Source organism: Zootoca vivipara, chromosome 5 (genome assembly GCF_963506605.1).
Source record: "Zootoca vivipara chromosome 5, rZooViv1.1, whole genome shotgun sequence".
Lineage (NCBI taxonomy): Eukaryota > Metazoa > Chordata > Lepidosauria > Squamata > Lacertidae > Zootoca > Zootoca vivipara.
Window position 1 is genome coordinate 36,447,274 of NC_083280.1, and position 15,228 is coordinate 36,462,501.

The window sequence follows — 15,228 nt, forward strand, 5'->3', positions numbered from 1 at the left end:
ATACCATGTAAGAAGGGCTGCAACCCTATCTATAATGACCTGGGGAAAACTGCCACTGAACTAAGCAAAACTCAGGGGTGCCAACTTGAATAAAATATTGTGGGGGCCCAGGTAAGCATGATGCAGCGCACACACACCATTTGAATGGGAATGCCTATCAACTTTGCGGGGACCTGGCCCCCACTAATATTTTATTGTGGGGACCGAAGCCCTCACAGCCCCTAGGAGTTGGCTCTGATGGTGGAACTTAATTCTGACTGAGACATGTGTTGGATTGCAGTCTTACAGTAAGACTGCAATCCAATGCATGCTTACGTAGGAGAAACATTGGGATGCAAGCCTGCATAGACATGCGTAAGGCTGCATTGTAAGTTACGGCCATCGGTCACAGCTGCTTAAACAATCCCTTCACTGAACCCTTTTGAAATGCTCTGTCCAAGGTTGTGTGAAGATCGGTTGTTTGCTTAGCAAAGAGCCAGGTGTTTACATGTAAGGTAGTAGATTAGCTTTGTACTTTTGCTCCCCAGATGTGACATTGAATTGGGCTTCAGCAATCTGGAGCCTGAATCAGCTAATTCACACAATTCTTTGCCTCCTCTGTTCATTATAATAATGGGTGTCATTTAATTCCCAACTTCTACTTCTCTAGAGATGATCAGTTTAACCAGCATCTAATTCCTGTCAAGAACAAAATATTTTGGACATTAAAAAAATCTGTCCATGCTCTCACAACTTTTTGTGCAACATTTGAGACATGCATACAATGTCTTGCCCTTGCAAGTCTCCCTAGAAAGATTTATTGTATGTGCATATGTGATTTTTTACTAGACCGGACAGATATATAATGGAAATTGCAGGTCCACAGTGAGTACAAGCTTTTGAGTTTTCCAGAGATGCCAAACAGAACGATGTGGGGAGGGTGAGGTTTCAACTGATGTTCAAATTGTATAGGGTTGCCAGACTCAATAGAGGACAGGAATTCTGTGCCGTTAATTGCCCTGCTCTCTTTTGAGTCTGGAAACCTTAAAGAGAAACCAGCAGACCCTTTGTTTAATTTCCAAGCAAAGGGTCTGCTGGTTTCTCTTTAAGGTTTCCAGACTCAAAAGAGAGCAGGGCAATTAAAGGCACAGAAGTCCTGTCCTCTATTGAGTCTGGCAACCCTAAAATTGTAGTGTCTGCATCTGGGCACAGTCTTAAGATGGAATGTGGTGCGGGGAGCAAGCATAACAAGGAGAGGAGTTAGTAATCAAACAAGACCCTTTTGGGTGCTGGTTGGCCTAATAAAGATTTTGCCCCAACATGGATTTTGTAATTATACATTTGCAGTCTCTGGTGTGTTGGGCGTCAAAAATGTTGAAATGTCGAAATGAGTGGTCTGGCAACAGATTCAATCTAAAGTATTGCAGCATTTGGGTAGCTGCAGCTGCTAGAAGTTGCTAGAATAAGGTAAAGTTTTCCTGACCTCTTCTTCCTCAGGGTTTGTGTGTTTTGAGTAAGACTGATGCTCACATTCCTCAGCAAGGATAAATACAGGGAGCGGTGTGGCATTTGTGTATGACGGGCATGTAGGAAGGTGCTGTTATTTAACAAGGAAATCTCATTTTGACCCCCTGTACAACCCTTTGAGTTATCCACCCTGTCACTGGAATTAGAGTTTTTCTGCCTTTGTCTTTCCTAACAAACTTAAATGCCACAAAAACCTGACAGCATTGTGGTGTTTGTTTGTTTGTTTTTTAAAAAAACCAACAGAGGGGAATTTGCAACAAGAAAACATTGTACTGTAATCCTCTTCAGATGTTCTGTACTAGAGTTAATTAAACATGAGGTGGTGGCACAATGATGTGTCAATTTTGGTTCCCTCAGGATCCCCCTTTTTACAATCTTAAATTCAGCTCTCCACATTTGCAGCAATTGTGTGTGTGTGTGTGTGTTCATGAAAATTCATCAGCATTTTAGTGTGACTTCTCCTAGGAATTTTTTTTTATATTCAGTTTTGACTAATGTACACATTTTTGCCTGCAATTATCCTTAATAATAATGCATTTTGTGTGTTATTTTCATTAATGTCTTCATTTTCACGCACACTTTCGCTGAATATATGCATTTTCGTAAACATTTTTTGGTTGGAGAATTGCATTGCAAAATTCAGATAATTGCAATTTCAAAGGGTGGCTGTGTTTCAGCTTTCATGCTGTTTTGGAAAGTGCAGACTTGATAGATTTGGGTTTAAATGTGTACTGAATTAAATTATTCCTCCACCCCAAGTCACTTGCTCACACTCCCCCTTTGCCATTCCGGCCACCTTCTATTAGTTGGAGGGGGGGACAAGCAGAAGGATCTTTGTGTGTTTTAGAATGCACAAGGAAGTTACATGAGTACTGGAAGCTCCCTGCTTCATTAGTTTCCTTTCCAACTAGTGGGGGGAGGTGACTTGAATGGTGTCAGGAACAGCAGACCTATTGCATTTGCTCTCCTTGCCCACCTTGTGTGCTTTTTTAACCCTAATATGGAGCATCTGAAGAGGGCTTCTGCATCCCTGAGGGGAAGGTGTACATTATCTGTTTCCTGTTCACTGCTTCTCTGCTCCACATTGCACCCCTAAACTGTTTTTCCACCTGTGAAAGTAAACATATATGTGGGGTGGGGAGGGGCTGCCCCATTGCTTCTCTATTCAAATTGCCCACTAAGCCACCTTTTCTCATGTGGGGGTAAATAAGTTTGAAACCCCAAGGTAAGGAAAGTACCTAGGGATAGGGGAGGGAGGTAATTTGGGGCAGAAAACTGACAGGCATAGAAAGTGTTAAATACCCTCTCTCCTCTGCTACTTTTCATTGTTGGAAGCGATCTCCAAACAGCTTTCCTGTGTCTCCTTTTTTATTTTTTATTTAAGACTTTGGGGTTTTGTTACATACAGTGTTTACTCAGACCTGTCATAATATCTGGAAGCTTTAAAAGTCTTTCTTTCTTTCTTTCTTTCTTTCTTTCTTTCTTTCTTTCTTTCTTTCTTTCTTTCTTTCTTTCTTTCTTTCTTTCTTGACTTTTCAGGCCATATGACAAAGTTTGAGATCCCTTGGCACAGTGAAAATCCAAAGCCGGAGAATGTTGGCAAGCTATCAAAGGCTTTACAAGAAGTCAGGCAATGCGGTGCCACAAGGCGTCGTTATTTATTTATTTTTATAAAGCTACCCTAGGAAGAAGAGAACTGAAAGAATGGAGAACAATCTGCTGATTCATTGTAGCAGGAAGCTGGTGGGGGGCAGCGGAGTGGAAACATTATTAGTTTATGCTGAGAGATCTTGGTTTTGCTGTCCTCAAAATACCTGTTTAGGCATTCTCCTTATAGATTATGATCTAGATGGAAGTCCAAGTACTACTAACACATAGATCAACCTTCCCCAACCTGTTTGGGACTACAGCTCCCATCAGCCTCAGTCAGTATATCCAATGGTCAGAAATGTTGCAGCCCAGCAGCTTGCGGAGGGCTAACATATAGCGATTACCAGCAACAGATCCATTTTTATGGACAATTGTCAAGACCCAGCACATAAAATTGAGTCGAGCCCAAGAAATTGTGCTCCCTGAGGGAGAGAAGCAGATGGTGGCCCCTCCCCAAGTCAAGGTGCAAAGATGATGCAATTTCGCATTTGAGGCAGAAAATCCCCCAAGCAACTCTCCCCCTCTTTCACAGTAAAAATAAGGGGGAGGGGAGACTGACAATTTAGTGTCATTTCATCACCTCCAAAATCAGCTCTCTGGTAGCCACATCATCCTACCTAACAGCAGGGCCAGTCCTGCCATAGTGGAAGCCTGCATGCCAAGCCTGCATGCCACACCACAGGTGCTTTGAAAATAAGCTGGGTGTTTTTAGCTTTACACACATGAAAAGGGAACAGGTAAGGTGGCTGTACTAAAAGGTAATAAAATAATAGAGTTAAACGTTGATTTAAAAGTCAGGTACTATAAGAAGAGAGAGCAGCAGGGGCTTTGTGTACCGACATCACCAGGTTAGCAGACCAAAGTGATGCACAGCTTACCTGGTCAAAGTCTTTCCTCATTATGGCAAGATTTACTATATTTCTATTTAACATACTAATTATAATTTACCCGCTGCCTTGAGTGAAATCTTTGGGAGAAGAAAAGGCTATGGAGTAACCCCTATACAAATCCAGAGTGGAGTCCGTAAAGTGATTGGATGGCATCTTATATGCCTCCTTATATGCCATGCCTTATATGCCTTATATAGCATCTTATATGCCTCCTCCTGACAAGCTGGAACGTGTCCAGAGGAGGGCAACCAAAATGGAAAAAGGCCTGGAAACGATGCCTTATGAGGAACGGCTTAGGGAGCTGGGTATGTTTAGCCTGGAGAAGAGAAGGTTAAGGGGTGATATGATAGCCATGTTCAAATATATAAAAGGATGCCATATAGAGGAGGGGGAAAGGTTGTTTTCTGCTTCTCCAGAGAAGCGGAAACAGAGCAATGGATTCAAACTACAAGAAAGAAGATTCCACCTAAACATTAGGAAGAACTTCCTGACAGTAAGAGCTGTTCGGCAGTGGAATTTGCTGCCAAGGAGTGTGGTGGACTCTCCTTCTTTGGAGGTCTTTAAGCAGCGGCTTGACAGCCATCTGTCAAGAATGCTTTGATGGTGTTTCCTGCTTGGCAGGGGGTTGGACTGGATGGCCCTTGTGGTCTCTTCCAACTCCATGATTCTATGATTCTGTCAACTGGTGATGTATTGCTCTGCTTTCCTTTGGACCACATCAGCAAGGCCAAGAAGGGATTTTTGTCATCTGGGCAGCCCAGGACCTCCATGCATACTGCTCAGGCTTGTGGCCCCAAGAGGTCACTTCAGTGCTGCTAATACAGCAGTTTGATTTCACCACAAAGGTGCACTCCATAGTCTCTCAAGGCAGACAGATGCCAACAACAACAACAACAACTGGTCACCCTAGGGTCAAACCTCATATATGTGGGACTGTTCTCTTCACATGCTTTAGCAATCCTTGGGTTTGAGGGGCAGCAGCAGAAAGGAATCTATCTATCTATCTATCTATCTATCTATCTATCTATCTATCTATCATCTCTATTGGTATAATATAGGAATACCAATACAGGCAAACAGAAGAGGATGCAGATTTGTTTAACATCTGCAAATATTAGAAATGCATTTAAAATGATTGCTGTAATTTAAATAGAACTATATCTCTCCATGGGAGGAAGTTTGTGATGTGATGACCTATGTGCCTGCTCTCTTTGCTGCCCAACTCTTATCTTCAAGACTCCTGCTCTGCCTTCTTACATTTATTTTTCTTTAAACCACACTTGGATAAGACCTGTCTGCAGGAAGGCTTAGAGGCCTACCCGGGATTTCAGAGCAGTGTCAATCGTTTGTGGGACATTTACCTCTGACACAGTTTAAAAGTCAACTAAACTTCACAAATCTCCAAAGCAGCAGGTCATAATAAACCTGATCTCCTTCGTTCTCACTGTGTTGTATAACTTATGATAGAAATGTGAAGATTTAAGATGTCATAAGTGTAGTGAATCTAGAACAAGGTGAGGAAAAGAGCAGGCAGATGGGAATAATATTCTGAGAACTCAGACTGTAATGTACACAATGCTTTGTGCACTTTAATTAAATCTGTTCAGTCTAGTATTGCAGGCAGTGCTATTTTTCTGGAAAGGGAGGTGCCATAACTCACCATGAACACCTTCTTCATTCTCTTAGAATGGCAATGGCGCCCACCTGATATTCCAACTCAACATCAGGAAGAACTCTCTGACAGTAATAGCTGTTTGACAGTGGAATGGACTCCCTTGGGAGGTGGTGGACTCTCTTTCCTTGGAGGTCTTTAAGCAGAGGTTGGATGGTCACCTATCATGTATGATCTAGTTGGGATTCCTGCATTGCAGGGGACTAGGTGGCCCTCGGGGTCCCTTCCAACTCTACAAGTCTATGATTCTATGACTCTAACCACTACAACTGGCTGTCTTTACACTACAACTTTGGAAACACCTCCCATAGGAATTTATTAACATCACCCACAGTGGTGAGCTGTGGGGTGCTGTATTCTGTCCTCAATTCTCCTAACATCCACTGTAAACACTGGATTCCTTTAAGCCCATCCTGAGAGCTTATTTGCATTCAGATCCATAGGCTGGGCGACAAATATTGAGTAAGCTTATGGCAGAATTCAGCAGAAATGAACATGGCGCAGCAGTGCATTCTGGATCACATGCCAAGAGCCTCATTTTCTTTGCAATTAAGAGATCAATGGTGTAGAGAGCCTTTCTCCCTGCCAAGCATCCAGTGTTCTTTGTACAATACCATCCAATCATAGCAACTTATTTCAAAACAGGAAACAAGCCCCTTTGGCATGTTTAATATTTGGTGAGGTGTCCGAAGCAAAAATCCCTTCTTGTTATTTCCTTATTCTTACAAAACAGCTTGTTTTCAACAGCAGGTCAAACCTTGCTGAGAATATAAAGGATTTCAACCCTTGGTGCTCTTCTTGCTTAAAGAAAAGATTATTATGTATTCAATCACTGGTGGCAATACAATGGTATTTTAGAGTAATGAATGTAAGTTAAAATGTATGTGAACTTGCTGCACCTGGAGGTGTTTTCGAGAGCATTTTTTCTGCGGTCTTGCTAAACAGAACTGCTGTGGCTACTTTGGAAACACCAGTTCTCACTTTTGCGCCAGTTCCTGTGGAGCAACATTTCATGGAAGGATCTTATGTCATCAACTCCCAGAAGCCCCATGCAGGAAGAAGGGTAACAATGCAATCCATAACTAGATTTCTTCCAGAAACAGCATGGTGCCAAGCAATCTGGAACATTAATTATTTCTGACAGGGCTGGCCCTACCATTAGGCAATGTAAGGCAACAGCCCCAGGCCCCAGATTTTGGAAAGCGGGCAGCAGTAATGAGGTGTTGAACAACTGAGCTGTGTGTGCAGTTCTCAGCTTTCCTATTGCCCTCAGGTGGAGGATACTACCTATGTTGAAGTAAACTTCAAATGCCAATCCAATTGGTTTCTTTAGTGGAGTGTTTGTTTGTCTTCTTGCTCTTCATCTCAGGCAGCAAAATGTCTTGGGCAGGCCTGATTTCTGACAACATAATGTAGTGCACTATCGTGAATGCTTGAGCAGAACATTCAGAACATTGTGTAACCCACTAACAACCTTATATCTGCAGGAGTGTTCAAGTTCAGTCTGTACGCCGACAGTGTGACTATCACCCATGGTTTTACTAGGCCAACCCTGAAAAATTAAAAGGGAAATAAAAATCAATCAATCAATCAATCAATCAAAGTTTAACATTTTAAGTAAGTTCAGTAGTTTTATATATAAATCACCAAAGCATATAAATAATGATGACAACTCTCAGGACAATTTAAGACTCTGATTACTAAGCCCATTCTCTGTATCAGAGATGACAAATATATTCAGCACCCTTAGGATAATAAAGAAACAGTCCCAACTGAAACGGCTCATAATCCTTGGGACTTGACATTGCCCTTTAAAGATAGCAGAGTCTTTTATTGATGCTCATGCCCTGCAAATAGTCAAAAGCAGTCCAATAATTAACAAAGGGTACTTATTCTAATTAATGCATGAAAGGGTTAATACTATAGAGTAAGCTGTCCTGCCAGGCTTAGCTATGTCACTTCCCCTCATCTTGGGAGGAAATAGGTAAACCTATTGTATTTAGTCTACCTGAGAAACTCAGTTTCTGAAAAGGTTTGAGGTGGTTGCTCCAGCCACTCTTGAGTTCCTATATCAATAATCTAGGAACTTTTACTACTTTGCAACTAAGCTAAGTTATAATGCCATTACAACTTTTCTGACTGATGTATGGGAAAACACATGAACCAGAACTTTGAAGAGTTTGTAACTAAACCATTTTTAACTCACCAAACATGTGATCTTTTCCCTATGCACCAACAAATCTTACAATTTTACTTTGTGTTATGAGGTCCTTGATTTTTCTCATTCTTTGTGGAATATGTTTCAGGAATACTGTATTTGCTTTAAAATTTGATGATGGATGTTATCCTTTACATCAAGTGTGTGGCATATTTGGCCCTCTGTATGTTGCTGAACTACAACCTCCATCAGCCCCAGCAAGCATGGCCAATGGCCAGGGAGGATGGGAGATGTAGTTCAGCAACAAGTGGAGAGCCAAAGTTTTATATAGTACTCTTGCAATTAATGCGCCGGTCCTTATATTCATGTAAGGTGTGTAAATATTTATGTTTTCTTATCATTAAGGAACATATGTATACTCATATTTAAAACAAACAAACAGATTCTCATTGACTTTTCTGGAGGAAGTTAAGATCTGTTGGCAGAGCTTCCTACTGGCATATTTCCCTGCACACAAGGCAGAACATTCTCTCTTGTTTCTGTTTATCCAGACTTGTTATTAAACCATCAAGTGGAATAGCAGTGAAGGCACATACAACAAAAGCCTTCCTGCGTTAATCTGACCTGTAATTATTGTTTTTGGGTGGTGTTTTTTTTGTGTTAATACCATCCTGGGGACATTAATATTGTATAAACACCTGAAGCTTTAATTTTCAATATTGCAAAATAACCAGTACTGGATGGTACAAAGAGGTTGCACAGAGAGTTCCTGGTGCCGTGCATAATGCAGGTGTGGTCAAATTTAAAAGCAAAACCACAATGCAAAATTGTTTCCTGTAAGCCAAGTTAGCATTGTTACATGCCACCTCTCTGAGCCATGCAAGATTTCAGGGATTCCAAGTGCTTACCCAGAGTTTGTGTTTCCTTTGGAAATGAGGCACAGTGAAGACTGCGGAGTCTTTATGAAATATGGTTTATTTACATAGATGGTTATCTACCAGAGAGAAGGTCGCCGCCCATGGGACAGAGGGACATCGATGAATGATAACCCAGCTCTTACCTTGGGTTTTAATAGGTTTAATAGGTTTTATTGGTAACCATATATGTAATGTATTTTTGTTAGTGTTTGTCCTTTTGATGCTATGGCCTGTCGGCTACGCAAATAAAGTTTGATTTGATTTGATTTGATACATATATGTGCAATCTGAGCCTACAATGGAGAGGTTCACATCATTAACACTCCAAAAGGTTTTTGCTTCTCAGTCTTGGGTACCCGCAGAAATCAGCCATGTCTCCCTGTCCCCCTGCTTTAGCCTGCTGCATTTTACAGACATAAAAAACCTTTGCCCCAGAACACGCCACAGTGTTCTTACAACCCTAGGCTTTGTCCTGCTAACTAACCCTGAGCTGAAGAAAGGGCCCCTCTCTCGGGTGAGATTCCTCATGGCCCATCACTTTCCTTTTGTTCTCCTTATCAGCTCATCCCATCTCCTGAACATGGGAACCCAGCCTATATTGATTTTAACATGCTAGATCCAGTGTCCGGCACTTAGGAATTAGAAGGGGCCTCAGGAATTAGAAGTGGGGTCCAGGCAGCCCAGAAACTCATAACAGTATTCACAGATTCAATTAGCTGATGGATTTTGAAATCACCATAATAAAAAAGGATTAAATAATAAATGTAACAAAACAAACAACTAGAACTAAATCATTGTGCTGGTGTGAGTTCAGCTTCTGCTAAGTCAAGTAACTTCAACTTTCTCAGGTATCTTCAACCTTTTATCCCAAATATGCATGTGGGACCCATTTCCTAAGCTTTTGCGATATATTTGCATGGTGGTCGTGCTCCTATTGCCAGCCATATTGGATCAGGCCATGGTCCACTAGGGAGTTCTGACCCACCTGTTGAAGACCAGAGTGCTGCGTGTATACCTCTATTGCATGGATTCTGTCTTCAAGCAGGGACACTCTTCAAATATGGATTTGTGCAAGTGTCCAATCTAAGCTCAGCTGTGTGAATAGAGCTTTTAATCAATGCAGCAATGATTCCAGGCAAAGGGACAGCTCTCAGAGTTCCCCTTCAACATTCCTCACCCTTGAACTTCCTCATTATAAGCATCCCCTGTGGTCTGACTATTCATCTATAAACAGTCTGGCTTCCTCGTTCCAAATTCTCACTAGCTTCATGAAGTTTAACTCTCAAGGACCCTGGCATCGTGATGAAAGAAACTTTTGTAGATCTGAAGTGTGCTCAGTTGGTAAAACAGTTTATCCCTTTATAGATGCAAAACCACCTCCAACTCACAATAAAAAATGCAACAGATCTCTGAAGTGGAAGCTCTCATTCTTCGCCAGGGCAAGTTTCCTTTTAAGCTTCCCCCCCTCAGTAACCCCTTTTCTTCCACACAATACCTACTATGAGTAAATGACTTGGGGTTAACAACTTTTCCCTCCTTGGTGGAGTACTCTGTGCCTTTTAATAGCTATTGCATAGGCAGAAATTCTAATCAGGTGTAACCGCCCCACCCCCAGCATCTCTGTGTTGAGGGGGAAAAAATATGTGCTGCATTTCTGCCTGTTAGGAAGTTACAGGCATATGGTTTCTGTCAGGAGAAATGGTGTGAATCCCATATGACACCACCTAATTCTGGGGCTGCCAATGTAGTGCCTGTGGGTACAATGGTGACCCTGAGAACGTCTGGATCTGTGGGTTGTTGGTGTTGTGGGGGAGCAGGGGGGCATTTTGCTCACAGCAGCAAAATGTCTTGGGCCACACCTGGGTTTTGCCATTTACCAGTACTCATGTCTCATCATGTCCCTCAGGCTCTACCCAGCAGATCAAATATGGCCAGGCTCTTTCCACACATAGCCAGCCAGATAACATCCTCTGTCCCCACAAAGCACCATGAGGTCCTTCTCTTCTTCTAGGCTCCCCTCATGAGCTGGCAGGCGCTGCCCCTTAGCTGTTAGGCTCCAAACTCTGCCGCTCAGAATCTGAGCTTCTGCAGTCCTAGTGATCCTAACCCTAGGTAATTGCAAGACACATTGGCTCCCACAGCCAAAGGGGTATGGGGACAACTCTTCAAGGCCAGCCCCACGCCTATTACATCCAGTTGGGCATCTGTTCATTCCATACACTCTAGCATTTCTCTGATGAAAATAGGGATGTCCCATTTCATAACGATAATTTTACTATTTATACCCCACACATCTTACTGGGTTGCCCCAGCCACCCTGGGCAGCTTCCAACATATAAAAATAATAATAAAACATTATTATTATTTTTTAAAAAACCTTCCCTATACAAGATGGCCTTCAGACGGTTTGGGGGTCGGATAACTCCATACCCTCCAACATTTCTCCAGTGAAAATAGGGACATCATAAGGAAAAGTGGGACATTCCAGGATCAAATCAGAAACTGGGATGGCTTCTCTAAATCAGGGACGTCCCTGGAAAATAGGGAAACTTGGAGGGTCTGTCATTCTAAGAACAGAACATTATCTCTGGGTCTGCTTTTTGACTGTGTCATTCATGAATAGTTCGTCTACAGATCAAACTGATTTCTGAACATAGGAAGCTGCCTTATAGCTGTACTGTCAACAATGACTGGCAGCAGCTCTTCAGGTTTTCAGACAGGGATTTCTCCAAGCCCTACTTGAAAATGTCAGTGATTGAACCTGGGACCTTCTATGCGCAAGCCAGGTGTTCTACCACTAAGCTATTGCCCTTCTGTTTGTGGTTTGTGGTTAGCCACTGTCTTCTTATTTTGAAATTTTGGATATTTTCTTAAGGGATGAAGGGATGCGGACATTTTCTTTCTGGGAACACCCCCCTGCCTTCTTAAACCAATGTTATTCTAAAAACAAACAACCTAGATATAACCTGTAATTATAGGTTAAATGGGATCAAGATCCGAATGGGCAGTTATCAGGATAAATGTATTTGGACTTACATAACCTAACTCAGTGAGCCTTTAAAAAATGTCATATGCCTGCAAGGACAAATTTCAGAAGAAGAACTGCCATGGTTGAGTTCCAAGGGCAGTGTCACAGCATCCCAGCTTCCAGATGCTGTGCCATGTCTAGGAAGGGAATTCTGGCCTGAACCAAGTGTACCCCTCTGCTTGTCTGCACTTCCCATAGGACCTTTTTGCTGCCAGCAGTTGAAATTGTCTATTTTGCCCTTGCTGCCTTCCACCAAACAGCCTAAAATTTCCCCGCGTCTCCTTGAAAAAAAAACCAAAACTTTCAGGGCAGTGTAGAATTTGGTGCTTAGACATTGGTGGTAAATCAAAGGAGACGACAAGGTTTTATGAATTAATATTAAAAGTTTTCTAAAAAAGATAAAATATAACTCTTGGGGGGGGAAGCATAGGGACAGTTACAAACATTCACAGCTTTCCTCCCACTTGGAATAAAATAAAAAAATAAACTATCCATCCTTGATCTGCCTACTATGCCAGATTATTTGGGGAAAGTATGTGCTGAGAGTGCAGCAAAACTTTCAAAGATGGGTTGAGAAAGAAAGAGCAAAAGGTGTTCACAGTTAAATTGCAGTGCTAGAAAATTCCACTACCAACCGAGATCACAGCAGTGCACTCCTGACATTCAAAAATCTTACTATAGTCTTAATAACGTGACCATGCTCGATATGATTACCACCACCCCGGGCAGGTGGGGAACAGGACTCCTGCATGATGAACACAGATTTCTCAGCAGCAGTAGGGAAAACTTCATCAGTTGGATTTCTGCAAAACATGTGACAGATGAAGAGGTTGGCAGCCTACAACAACTCTCAGCAGGTTAAGCAACTTGGGTCTATAGCTGCCGGGAAGAGAAAGGAGTAGATATCTCAAGCAGAGTGCCCTTTTTGCTTTCGTGGTTTGTAAATTGGGAAATATTTACATGCAAATATTGATTCAGTGGGCACCAGAGCTTCCCCTGCTCTGGTTGCTTCAGCTCATCCTAATCACAAGGGAACAAATGGAATTTTATTAACTTTACAGTGGGTGCCTAATATCACAAATGGGTCATTTAAATATTGCAGCAGTGTTTGCCATGCGACTAGTGATTTGGCTTGGTGCTGCTTGTGTCAAAACCAGGAGCGGCTAGCGGGAAGGACTGGCCCTGCAGATCTGACCTTCCAGCACCAGCAACACTGCCATGTACCAGGACCAGGTGGGGTGGAGCAGGGGGGCAGTGAGGTCAGGATGGTGCAGCCACACCAGCAGAGCCAAGCTGGTATTTGTGTTGGTGCAGCCGCACTGCTATGCCCCCATCCCAAGAAGTATCAGAGAAGTCGATGCTGAGAGGCTAGGTCTGTGGCGTTGGCCCTCCCTGTTGCCTGCTCCTGATGAAAACTAATTTGACACCTGATATAAGTTCAATCTGAATGCTCTAGAACTGGGTGTGGGGTAAAGTAAAGTAAAGGGACCCCTGACCATTAGGTCCAGTCGTGACCGACTCTGGGGTTGCGCGCTCATCTCGCATTATTGGCCGAGGGAGCCAGCATATAGCTTCCAGGTCATGTGGCCAGCATGACAAAGCCGCTTCTGGCGTGGGGTAGGAGACTGAAAAAAAATCACATCTGGCAACCAATGCGCACCTTGGGTTTCAGATAGTACATGGGTAGATGAGTCTAAAGATCCCAAGACACAAATTTTCATGGCCCTCTACCAGCTATGGTGGTTTCCATGCGCTCTGGTTTCCGTCACAGTGTTCCATTGCACCAGAAGCGGTTCAGTCATGATTACCTGGAAAGCTGTCTGTGGAGAAACGCCAGCTCCCTTGGCTTGAAAGCGAGATGAGCGCCACAACACCATACTCACCTTTTACAGGATTTAACCCTCCAGGGGTCCTTTACCTTTTTTTTTTATTTTCCAGAAGTAATGTTTGTAGTGTTAACTCTGGAAGTGTATACTAAATTCTGATCACACAAAACCTCCTGGTGTATATTAGGCTCCAGGAGGCTCTTTTATGTTTTTAAGATATGGAGGCAGCAGGTGTTTCACTCTGTGGCTAACCAGGGGCCCATGGCTAGTCTACTAGTAGGACTTTAGGGCAATAGCCTGCTTACAGACTTTCAGAACCCTTGTTGGAAAGATGCTGCTGGACTAGACTTTGGTCAGAGCCAACAGGGTACTTCTTATGTTCTGTCTTTTACAACTGTTGGGTTCACTGATCATTGTGGATCTCTCCAGTGTTGTTCATATCAGCAATGAAAACTCTTAAGTTGCTAGTGCTTAGTCCTTTTTTTTTTGTTTTGTTATTATCCATGCTCGCACATGCACTTACATAACCTGTGGTCTATATTGGTAAACTATTAAACTTCGAGCTGAAGAAATATGCTGTTGGCCTTCTCACTTCTCCTTCTCTTATTTTGACATGGGGGCGTGTTCCTCTTTGGTTGTTGGTAAGAAAAGAAGTGAATTTCCAGCTCTTCACAATTTCTGTTGCAGAATAAACACATGGCATGTTTGCAGTCATAGTTCATCATATTAATGCAGACTGTGATTCATATCTTATAAAATCTGTAAGATTTCGAGTTATGTCTGGTTTTTATATATCACTGTATAAAAAACCAGATTTATGCATATGCACCCTTTTAGCATGGTGAAATCATAGAATCGTAGAGTTGGAAGGGACCATGACGGTCATGGGGCTCAAAGCCATAACCCTAATATTAAGAGTCTCCAGCTCTACTGACACCTGCTATCCAAGTAGTACCTTGCCGTTTGGCCCATGGTGAAGCAGTTGTAGTAGTGCTCAGCTCACATCCAGTCATTTTAAGTGAGGCTTCTTTATTCTTTAGGACAGGGCTTGTGGTGAAACCTGTCTCCATCCAGATGCTGCTGTACTACAAAGCACAACACCCCTGACTATTGGCTCTGCTGGCTGGGGCTGATGAAAGTGGGAGTCCAATAATATATGGAGGACCACAGCAATTCCTGCTTTAGGAACTGCTGTGTGTGTGTGTGTGTGTGTGTGTGTGTGTGTGTTAGAGAGAGAGAAACTTTCCCAGTAAATCAAGTGGCAATGCTGAGTTTCTGGCCAAATGTGACTTTCTTTTTTCACCCGATAACATAGTCATTGCTGTTGTGAGCACAGGGTATGCAGTATGACTAGTCCCCATGCCTTCATTAGTGGTCTGTTTCTACACTTCTTCTATTTTGTGTTTGGGGTAGAGGAATCCAATGAAAGTTGAGGAGTGAAAAGTGGTATCGAAATGATATTATTACTACTACTACTACTACTACTACTACAGCATCTTACATATGCTGCTGATGCTGGAATGGATGCATGGTATGAAGGGAAAGGGGAAGGTTGATTGGCAGTTGTGGGTATAAATCTTA